Below are 9,470 nucleotides of genomic sequence, written 5' to 3'. Positions count from 1 at the left end.
CAAAAATGGCGGGCCAATCGCACGATGGCACAAACAGGATCCACCAAGAACACGGAGCGGTCAAAGTAGGATATAGAATGCTGCTTTCCGGCACCGCTCATGCACCAGCTCAATAATTTTTCTCTAATCAAAATTTAATATTTAATGTTTGGTCAGGCTTTATCACCTCCACAAACACATCCAAAAAATTTAAACAAGTCTAATACATAGAAAGCTTACCAACTACTTATATATTTAATTAGATTCATCTAAAATAAGCAATGCTTAAGTAACATAATAATCTCCTAGAAAGATATATAAGCATAAAATAATGTAACACATATTGTTTAAGAAAGAAATGGGAAAGTCGTATCAGTTATTTAATTTTTTTTAAAAAAAAAGTAGACTGAACAATTTGTCAATGCCTCCGCATCACGTTCAAGATTTGAAATTGTAAAATTTATTTTTAGTGAATCTTCCCTTCAGTACTCAAAAGTAAAATAATAAAATATTTCCGTGTAGATTTTTATAAACAACAGCATGACTAATTTGCAAGCCAAATGGATGGCATGACCTTACTCATGGATTTTTCCAAAATTGCTAGCACTCAATGCCCGTACATCATAGCGCTGGCAATTGTAAAAAGAGATGGCTAATTCCTTTTTCTAAGATCAATTTGTTAACAAAATTTTATGTTCAAGAACAGAAGAGTCACAAGATTAATGTGTGAGATCTAGACTGGGCCAGATCCACTTGACCGGCTCAGCCACCTAACTAGCGCTTCACGTGAGGGTACCGAAAAGAACACAATACGAGTGAGAACACAAGACCAATGGATGATTAGGACTAAGGACTTCTGATCAGAAAAATACAAAAAGATGACTAGATTATTCAAGAAGCTTCGACAAACTTGCTAGTTGTTGGGGGAAAAATAGACTGCTCCAAAACACGTGGATGCATCGTCGACACGTGATGACAGGTGCAACGGCAGCAACCTGCAGAGGCGCCCGATTTCGGCGCGCCCGACCTCGAGGCGCCCGATCTCGGCGCGCCCGACCTCGAGGCGCCCGACCGTGCGACTTCTCGCATGAGTGAGCTCCCGAAAACCACGACACTTGAGTACCTCCAAGTGCCCAGCACCGAGGAGCCCGAGCCAGTCCTCTGCATCGAGACCGAGCCGAGTTGGATGGATGTGTTCATCAGCTACTTGCAGAACGAAGTCCTCCCCGATGATGAGCTCGAAGCCCGCCGAACTAAGCGTCCGGCCTCCCGATATATCTTATACGAAGGCAAGCTCTAACGTAGGTCATTCACCTCTCCTTTCCTTAAATGCCTCTGTCCTTTAGAGGCGGATTATGCCATGCGAGAAGTTCATGAAGAAATCTACAAAAATCACCTAGGAGGCCGGGCCCTGGCCCACAAGATTCTACGCCAAGGACATTATTGGCCTCCGCTCCAAAAGACGCATCATACTTTGTCCAAAGGTGCGATCGGTGTCAGCAGAACGCCAACATTCAGCACCGACCCTCAGTCCCACTGACCTCGATCAACGCCCCCTGACTATTTGCCCAATGGGGGATTGATATCTTGGGACCTTTTCTCCAAGCCACCGGGCAGAGAAAGTTCCTTATTATCTCCATCGACTACTTCACCAAGTGGGTCGAAACTGAACCGGTGGCTCAAATATCTGAGCCAAGATGCGAGACTTCGTCTGAAAATCAATAATCTACAGATTCGGACTCCCCCGCATCCTCATATCCAACAACGATTGCCAGTTCGACAAAGTCCACTTCAGAAAGTTCTGCTCCGAGCTCGTCATCGACCGTCGTTTCACCTCGGTCATTCATCTACGGATGAATGGAGAAACCGAGGTGACGAACCGCACCATTCTCCAAGAACTCAAAGCCAGACTCGACCGAGCCAAAGGGCAATGGGTCGAAGATCTCTACAATGTTCTCTGGACCTACAGGACTACGTTCCGACTCCCCACCGGCGAGACCCCCTTCAACCTGGCCTACGGAACGAAAGCCGTCATCCCCTTGGAGATCGGACTTCCATCACTAAGGGTGGGGAACTATGATGAAGCCTCCAACTCATCTCAGCTTAGAAGCAACTTGGACCTCGTCGAGAAGACGAGGGAGGCCGCTCGAGTCCGCATGGCGAGATGCCAACAGAAAGTGGCGCAGTACTACAACTCCATGGTAAAGGTCAAGCTCTTCAAGGTGGGAGATCTCATCCTGAGAAAAACTGAAGCCTCTCAACCTACTAAGCAAGAGAAGTTCGCCTCAAATTTGGAGGGGCCATACCAGGTTGCTCGAGTCCAGCGGCCCGGAGCATACAAATTGGAGTCTCTTGAAGGGACCCTCATTTCCCAAAGCTAGAACTCCAAAAATCTCAGGATGTATTATCAGTGAAGCCCCCAGGGGTCTTTGATAGTCAAGTTTAAAGACCACGCAATAGCACGTATCTGGCAGGATAGTGATTACGGATATCGATCCACAGGGATTGGGGTACAGTTGTTTTCTTAAAAAAATATTTGAAAAAAAAAATTTGTGAAGTCTATTAAACTAAGCAATTTAATAAGAAATGCAATTAAAATGATATCAGTTTGGAGGAACCTAGGGCAAAGAATTCACCACTAACATTGGAACAAGGATTATTTGTATTTTAATCTATTCTTGGATTAACATGCAAATTGGCTACAAGCCTAATAAGCATTTAAATAGAAATTCACAAAAGTAATTTGAAAATAATCCATCTTCAGTTGACATGAAATGTCTACCCTAAACTAATGTGGCAGGACACTGCATCTTCCCTAAGCATGGACTATCTTATATTTACTTAGTGATCATGAAGAACAATTGTACGAACATCATACTTAAAATCACAGAAATTAAATATGATTCAAAAGAAGATATCCATTGAAAACAATAAGTTCACACAACCCCAAGAATATAAAATAAAATATAAAACCCGTGTCCCTTTGTTAGGGCTGCATCCGGCCCTAGAGAGAAGATCAACCTTCCATGGAGTCGTGGGCGACAGCAGCAGTGGCACAGCAGCGGGCTTCTATTTCTTCCTTCTCTCCCTTCGGCGATTCTCCTCTTATCATTTCATTTCTTTTTTTTTTCGTGGGAAGTAATTCCCATAATACCCAAACTATTATCTCTCCTTTTATTTCTTTTCTTCCCGTGGGAACTTGGCTTCTGAGGAGATTAGTTGATGGGAGAAGCCCACCATGGGGAAGAAGAATGCCTTGGTCTTCACGTCCGACTCCTTTAATTAGACTGCCCACCTTCCTATTCCGAGTGTAGATAAGGATCAATGGCTGCGGGATAAGGTCGAATCCTTGATCCTTGAATGCGAAAGATATGCTGCTGGCTCTGATCCGGATGGGAGAACGATCCGTGATGCACGGGATGCATGCGGGTGAGCAGCTGAGATTGTGAGGCTTGGGATTTGGATGTGGAGAGTATCTCAGACGCGGGAGGGACACGGATTATATCACGGAGAGATAGGTGGTAACTGGCTGCGGGATGAACGGTTGGAGACATCCGCAGATGAAGAGGAGACGTTGGGATCTCGGCTGATGGCTTGGTTCGGAAGAGGGAAGACACGCGGATGGGAGGAATCCGGAAGAAGATGGGAACAGGCGCGAGGGGGAGCTGGACTCTGTTTTGTGGGCAGTTTGGATGTGAGCGTGGGAAGGATGAGGATGAACATGAACGGGAGATACACGTAACAGGGGATGATGTAGATGAAGTTACGAAATAAGGATGTAATCCGAGATGCAGGGGATTTTGTTTTAAAGCAGGGGAAGAAAGAATGGAACGTGGGATAATCTGTGATGACGCGGAGATGAAGATGTTGGGAACGGAAGATAGCTGGGACGTTGAGGATGCTGTCCACGGTTGGAAAACAGGGGATGTTCCACGGGCACAGTTGAATGGGGTTGATCTGGAACGAGAGGATAGGAAGTCTAGGAGTTCGGTTGGGAGGAACTGGGATCGGTGGATGCTATGCATTTGGTTCGGATTTGTGAAGGAAGAACAGGTGACGGAAGGTGTTGGGATGAATCTGTGGATAAGGGAGGACTCGGCCTCTGTTCCGCTGAAGCAGGGGATAAGGATTACCGTGGAAGGAGCTTTGAAGCGAGACTTCATATGCAGCGGATCCCAGAATGGATGAGGCTTTAGCTGGATTGGAGCTTATCCCATGGATGAAGGAGGCTGTGAGCAATCCGTTGGTGAGAGCTGGACGCAGGAGGATGTGGATGATGATTTGAACTTATCCCGTGGATCAGGATGGCCGGCAGTTGAACAGAGGATTTAGAGCTGTGAACGGCTTGAATGCTCATCCTTGGAGCTCGGGGATGTTTCCGTTGGCTGTGTTCACGGCTAGGGAACTCGTACGTGGATGAATTCTGTTCGTGGGAGGAAGCTGGATGATGTTGTTTGCTGCTGGGAGGAGATCCAGAAACGAGGAAGACGCATACGGTTGGTAACAGGGAGTATACCGTGTGAGATTTGTTGGACTTGATCCGGAGAAGAGGATGAGGCTGAATACGAGCGGCTGGGATTTATTTGGGAGAAAGGATTTTAGTTGGAGATGATAAGGAAGAAGAGAATCGTGAGCCATGATGGTCGGCTGGGAAGTCTTGGGATGACCCTATTTTTTTTGGACATGGAACAGGGGAGGATCATGCGCGAGCCAAGTCTTCCTCGACCTCGGAAAGCATCGCAGAGTCGACCGCGAGCCCAGACTCCCTCGACCTCGCGCATGATCCTCCGACTAAGGTTGGGATGCCCCGCTGAGTCGACCGCGAGTCAAGTCTCCCTCGACCTCGGGAAACATCGCAGAGTCTACCGCGAGCCCAGGCTTCCTCGACCTTGCGCATGATCCCCCGACTAAAGTCGAGATGCCCCACTGAGTCGACCGCGAGCTAAGTCTCCCTCAACCTCGAAAAGTATCGCAGAGTCGACCGCGAGCCCAGACTCCCTCGACCTCGCACATGATTTCCCGATTAAGGTCGGACGTCATTCAACACCTCCTACGACAACACGCCCCGATCTGAATGGGGACACTTTGCCATGTCGACCACAAGCCAAAGAAGGCTGCTGAAGTTGACCTCGGAGCGGAGTCGCTTAGCTCGACCCGAGACACTTAGCACAAGCTACACGAGAGGTATACCCTATTGGGCGCATACATCTCTCTATATTTACCTGGTTACATTACAGAACGATCAACGGACGAGGCTCGCCTCCTACGTGTATCTCCGATAAGGCCTCGACCGGGCTCGGGATCCCCCGACCGAGGTCGGGATGCCCCGCAGAGCCGACCGCGAGCCCAAGCTCCCTCGGCCTTGCATACGGTCTTCCGACCAGGCTCGGAAGCCCGGCCCTGTTCGTACGCCTCAACCTGGTTCGAGATAACCCGCTACGACGACCTCGAGCTCTACCTGATGATGTTCCGGCCAAGCTCGAGGATACCCAGTCACATTGGCCGTGAACCCCATTTCAAGTCCTGCCTAGCTGCGCCTCGACCAAGTTCGAGATCAAAGAGCATGTACGCTCCGACGGCAGCTCAGCCTCGGCCTACGCTGCTATTGAGTCTGAGCTCAAAGGCCTTTCCGGAAGCCGAGCCCAAGTCTTGGCGGAATTTCTCCGGAAGTTAAGCCTAAATACTTGGCGGATTCTACCGGAGTCGAAGCCTAAGGGTCTAACAGGTTTTTCCGGAAGCCGAGCACGGAGACTTAATAAAAATTTGCCGAACAAGAGTTCAACTCAAGCAACCAAGATAAAGGTCTATCAACTATGCAAATGGAAACAAGCACAAATACACAGCAGAATTTGGAAAGAAAATTTTTCATTGATTGAAAGCCCGAAGGCTAAGCACAAAGTTGGAGTTCGAGGCCGACCCATCTGGTTGTACAGTGGCCGTGGAGGCCGACCTCATTTACAAAAAGAAGAAAAAAGAAAAAAAAACTAGGCCCTAGGGAGCAGCAGAAGGAGCAGCATTGACCTCGGGGCCATCTACGACGATCACGTCGGGATTCCCAGCAGGAGTTGCTTTAGGATCATCCGTAGTGGCCTCAGTCGGGGCTCCGCCGATGGCCCCGGGAGTAGCTTCGGGCACCTCCTCAGCAGCGCCTTCGGCAGCCTCTCCAGGGAGAGCCTCCTGAGTCGTCTGCTCGTCCGCTCAGTCCCGGCCCCAACAGCCTCCCACTCGGCCTCAGGACTTGCAAGCGCGCTGCCGGACCCACCGTCGGAACTTCCGAGCTTGCTCTCATCGTCGGCAATCCCCATGTTGGGCCGGATACCTTTGAGGTCGAGCTAGGGGCAAAACTTCTGCATTTGCCTCCGGAAGTCCTCAAAGCCGCGGATGAACCCGTCCACGGCCTCCTCGTCCATCAAATCGTGGAACTCTTCCGACTCCCGGAAGAGTTGCACCGTGTTCTGGGCTTGCTCTTGCGCCCTTCTATCTCGAGCCTCGAGCTGCTCGACCTTTAGTTGAGAGACCCCCGCCTCGTACTTGAGGCCGACGATCTCGAAGCGGGCGTTGGCCAGGCGCGCCTCGGAGGCGCGAAGCTCCAACCTGGCCAGAGCGTGTGAAGCTTTCTCCTCGTCAAGGCGCTCGACCGTTGACCGCAACTCGGCCTCGGCGGCCTCCATCCTCGCAACGGCCTCCCTCTGCGAGGCCTCAGCTTCGCCGAGCTTTTTCTCGGCCTCCTCCTGTGCCCTTTGGCTCTTCCGAGCCTTATTCTGCCACTCAGACGTCACGAGCACCAGCATGTCGACTTCATGAAGGTGCTGTAGAGAAAGAAAGTGAAGATGAGCAGAGGTCAAGAATTCAAAAAGATGCAAAAATTAAAACAAGGAGGTTACTTACCTGGATGGCGGAGCAGTAAGTCTGATCGACGAGACTGCTAAGATCGGCAGCCTCGAACTCAGCCTGGTCGGCTGGGAGCAGCACCCGGCGAAATATTTTACGTGCAACGTTGCTGTCGTGGAGGGCCGAATCACCCTCGCGGATCGACCGTTCCGAGCGGTCGGGACTCCTCTCGAAGCGGCCCCCGGCCCCCGACTAGCTTGGAAGGCTGGGCCCAGCTGAGCTCGGAATAGAAGGGCGAGACGAGCTCGGGATCCCGAGACCGCTACCCGGCTCGGGACCCGAGCGTCGCAGGCGGACAACCTGATGACCTGGTTGCTGGGAGATGGGGGTCGGGCAAGCTGGGGCCACAGAATCTCTCGCCCCCCTTAAAGAGCCCGAGCTTGCGCGCTTGGCGGACGAAACTTCCTTCCGGATGAACCCGGAAGCCCCAGCCTCAGGTCCCGCCACCTCGGCGGGAGCAGAAGTTGAGGCCGACCTGGCCTTCTTCCTGGGCTCGGGCTGAGCCCCGCCGGCCTCAGCCACCCTCTTCTTATACCTAGCGAAGAGAGCCGCGCTGCTGGTCACCATTTGTGCGATGTCTGAAAAAGGAGAAAAACCTCAAGTGTCAGATTAGCACTAAAAAGATGATGATAAAAAAGAAGGAACAAATAAGACAAGGAATGACAAGACATAGAAGGAGCAGAGCAACCGCCCTTACCCTCGGGGCGCGCCGAGCTCAGGCCGACATTCACCAGGGCCTCCTCGCTCAGGAGGTTGTTCAGAAGAATGTCTCCCCCGAGGCCATGAAGAGCGTCGAGAACCCTCTGCTCATCCGCCGAAAGTTGGGGGAGCTTATTGATGGCCTTGAGCCGGGGTTGCCTCCACTTCGGGTCAAACCTCCATATGCGCTCGGAGGAAAGAAAGAAAATTTTTTCCTTCCACCCTCGAATGGAAGAAGGGGCGCCTCGGAAAAATGGCCTACCGCCCCGAAGGGCGAGGTAGAGCCATTCCCCATCCGCCGGGTTGGACTTCAGCATGAAGCACCGGCGGAAAACGTTCACCGAGGTCGATATCCCATGCGCAAGGCAAAGGGACAAGAATCCGATGATGGTCCTCCATGAGTTCGGAGCGAGCTGCGCTGGGACGAGTTGGTACGCCACCAGAGCTTGTTCACAAACTCGTGCAAAGGGAACCGAAGGCTGGCCCAAAGTATCTCTATGTACACACCAATCCGACCTGGAGGAGGTTTCGTCATCTGGTCTTCCGACCCCGCGGGCTCGAGGTGAAACCCGCGCTGAGGGAAAAACCGGGTGCAGATTAACTCTAACTTCTCCTCGGTCAAGCTGGACCCGACTTCGTTCGGACCGTGACCCATCTCCGAGGGGAAGGCAAAGAAGGAGGAAGAAAAAAAAAGAAGGAAGAGAAAAACAAAAACCCTCCGCGCAAATGTGGGTAGAAGACCTACTGTGGGTTCCGCCGGAAATGCCGCCGGCCAAAAGCGAGAGATCCAAACGACCGCCGGGAATTGCCTCAGGGCACCGCCAGGAAGGACTAAGCGATGACTGGAAGAAAAAGGAGGAAGAAAATGGAAGAGGGGGAAGGCAATAGCTGCGACGGCCAAATAAGAACCTTTAAGGCTAGGTCAAGGGTTTATATAGGCCCTTCCGACAGCCCAGATCGGCAGAGCTAGATCTCGCCTTCCACCTGGATCGCGCCACACGTCGGCCCCGAAAACCGAAGCGGCGTATTAACCTGGACCGATGCTTTAAATGCATAATCAAAGCGGCATTTCGTCGGATCCAGGAGCCTCATCATGAGTCCGCAGCCCGGAACCGCCTCGAAAAGCAAAGGGGCGTCGCCTCGTGCCCTCATCGAAAGTCGCCCCGAAGCGCGCGGAACGGCGGAGCAATTTAAAGCTACCTGGTCCCACTAGCATAATAAAGACAACTACTTCCTTCGCCCGTGCTCGCAAGCGGTTCGAACTCGGAAGTCGGAGGGTAGTGTTGGGGGAAAAATGGACTGCCCCAAAACACGTGGATGCATCGTCGGCACGTGATGACGGGTGCAATGGCAGCAACCCGCAGAGGCGCCCGACCTCGGCGCGCCCGACCTTGAAGCGCCCGACCTCCAGGCACCCAACTGCCAAGCGCCCGACCTCAGAGGCGCCCGACCAAAGGGTGAAGCAGGCCTCTCCACTCCTCCAGGAATCAAGCTCATCCCCTCCTCATCCGGGATCCAATCCCGCGGTCTCCCTCTGAGCAACTGTCAACCATTAAATGCGCACGATCTTCACGGACCTCCAGCTTACTCAAAATCTCAGGCCATCCACGGCAACTCGTTGACTCACTCAACTACATCTAGTCACCCACTGCGACTCATTAATTCACATGATTACGCCCAATCATGACAGTAACTCATTAATTCGCCCAGTCACATCGCAAGTAATCCTGGCATCCCTCCTATAAAAAGGAAACTTCTTCCTCTAAAGTGGGGACCGAAAAACTTCTGACTCTGACTCCTGCATACAGTCTATCTTTTTCTCCGCAAAAGCCCTCTCGGACTTAAGCATCGGAGGGCCGGCGCCGGAAACCCCGGCCACCAGCTTCTTGCAGGATCCCCGG

The sequence above is a fragment of the Phoenix dactylifera genome, chromosome 1 (assembly GCF_009389715.1).
Source record: "Phoenix dactylifera cultivar Barhee BC4 chromosome 1, palm_55x_up_171113_PBpolish2nd_filt_p, whole genome shotgun sequence".
NCBI lineage: Eukaryota > Viridiplantae > Streptophyta > Magnoliopsida > Arecales > Arecaceae > Phoenix > Phoenix dactylifera.
The sequence above is the reverse complement of the archived record's forward strand: the minus strand, read 5'-3'. Positions refer to the sequence as shown.